Source organism: Silene latifolia, chromosome 2 (assembly GCF_048544455.1).
Source record: "Silene latifolia isolate original U9 population chromosome 2, ASM4854445v1, whole genome shotgun sequence".
NCBI classification, from domain to species: domain Eukaryota; kingdom Viridiplantae; phylum Streptophyta; class Magnoliopsida; order Caryophyllales; family Caryophyllaceae; genus Silene; species Silene latifolia.
The window spans coordinates 55,465,476-55,467,794 of NC_133527.1; the positions used below are offsets into that span (position 1 = coordinate 55,465,476).

Below are 2,319 nucleotides of genomic sequence, written 5' to 3' on the forward strand. Positions count from 1 at the left end.
TTTTCTTGATGATTAAGCTAGGATAATATGGGTAGGATACTAGGGTATGGGTTAGGGTTAATGGGTACGGGTCTTGGTGGTATTTGGAGCGGGTTTGGGCTCGGGATTGAGCTGCCAAAACAGGGGGCTGCTCGGTTTAGTGCGGGCTGATGGGGGGGTGTTTGGGACGAGAATTTGGGCCATGGATAGGGGGTTCGAACAAGGGTGGATGGGTATTGGTCTAGGTTGGTTAATGTACTCGAGATTCATGCCAATTCGTAAAGGAAACGGGCACAAAAACCGAGCTAAAACCGAGCTCAAAAACAAGTGTTCAAAACGAGTTCTTTTCGATTTTCAAATCGATTTTTCAAATCAATTAACCCATTAAAAAAAATGACTTTTCAAATCAAATATACTCATAAAATGATTTTTCAAATCAATTATTTATTTTATTTTCAATAAAATAAACTTGGGAAAATAAATTCAAAATAAAATAAAATAAATTGAATTTACCTAAAAAAACCATAATTTAAATATCATTTAAATTAACAAAATGAACTCACTAAAAAACATTAATTTAAATATAATTTAAATTAATAAAATGAACTCACTAAAAAAACATTAATTTAAATATCATCTAAATTAATAAAATACTTCATCGACGACGCCCATTCTACCTCGTAAAACGAGCTCCAAATAATGACAATGACGACTAAAGAATACATGTGTCCTATCATCATCGGGTGTTTGTCGGGTTCTCTATAAATTCCAATATCGACGGATACGGGTATCTACACTTCTTCGGTGATTCATACCTTGTACCACTTCTCAAGTGGATGGCACTAACCGTTTCATGTCTAGGGGGATTACTTTGAGGTGGTAATTGCCCCTTTTGTCTTTGTGAGCTTGAAGATGCTATTTGAGTCAATTGTGTTTCCAACATCTTGGTGTGAGCTAGAATGTTGTTGATGGTGGTTTCCTTTGCTTGGCTATCTTTTTGCATTTGAGTGAAAAATTCTTGTTGATTTTTTTGCATTTGGAGGACCGCTTTTTGGACATCAAAACCTTGGTCATTTTGGTGATTGTATGGATTTTGATTTTGGTAACCTTGGTTTTGATTGTAAAAGGGTCTTTGATTTTGGTTTCTCATGGGTGGTGGAGTGTATGTTGTTTGAGGGTTTTGAACATTTTGGCTTTTGTATGAGAGGTTTGGATGGAATTTGGTGTTTTCATTGTAAAAGTTGGAATAAGGGGTGCCACTCTTGTATGCTTGGAAAGCATTCACTTGTTCATTTGTTCCCCTACATTCACCTTGGTCATGTCCCAAAGTTCCACAATTCTCACATATCCCACTTGGGATTGATGAGGATGCCGTCATGGCATTAACATGATGCTTTGATGATTTTGAGTTTTCCTCAAGTCTAGCCATAGCTTGTTCAAACTTCAAGTTGATTGTGTCAATGTGAGCACTAAGTTGAGCACCTAATTGAGTAACGGAGTCCACTTCATGCTTTCCTCCTCTAGTAGCCTTGCGAGGTCTACTATATTGTGAGTTATGGACTGCCATTTCCTCAATCTTGTTCCATGTTTGATTGTCATCAACTTCGGTTAACATTCCATTTGATCCCATATTGAGAATGTTCCTAGAATCTTCATATAAACCATTCCAAAATTGTTGTACCAAAAACCATTCGCTAAGTCCATGGTGAGGACATGAGCAACAAATTCCTTTGAACCGCTCCCAAGCTTCATACAAAGACTCTTCATCCCTTTGCTTAAAACCCGTAATTTGAGCTCTTAGCATGTTAGTCTTTTCCGGTGGGTAGAATTTTTTGTAGAAAGCTAGAGCCAACTTCTTCCAAGAATCTATTCCAAGGGTGGCCTTATCAAGGCCCTTCAACCATTGCTTCGCGGTGCCGATTAAGGAAAAAGGAAATAAGACCCATCTAATTTGGTCTTGAGTCACGCCCGTTTGAGAGATAGCATCACAATAGTCGCAAAAGGTTTCCATATGAGAATGAGGGTCCTCACTAGGCATCCCCCCCAAATTGGCTCCTCTCAACTAATTGGATGAAGGCGGACTTGGCAATAAAATTTCCGGTTAGATGTTGCGGTGTAGGAGTACCATTTGGTAGATTCTCCTCGGTGGGTACGGAGTGTGACGAGAATTTTGGCATTGTAGGTGGATTTTGTGGGGTATTGTGTAATGGGTTTTCTTCTCCTTCTATTGCGAAAGGATTGACAAACTCACTAGTGGGTTGGACAACTTCACTAATACCTCTTAAATTCCTCCTAACAAGTCTCCTATTGTTCGTCAAGGTTCTTTCGATTTCACGGTCA

General features: G+C 38.7%; 1 non-coding gene across 1 annotated transcript; it reads left to right on the plus strand.

Moving 5' to 3' along the window:
• The first annotated feature begins 1,676 nt into the window (after positions 1–1,676).
• LOC141644524 (small nucleolar RNA R71) lies at positions 1,677–1,783 on the plus strand. The gene has a single exon (XR_012544138.1). It is a non-coding gene; the product is annotated as a small nucleolar RNA R71 (small nucleolar RNA).
• Positions 1,784–2,319: the final 536 nt, after the last annotated feature.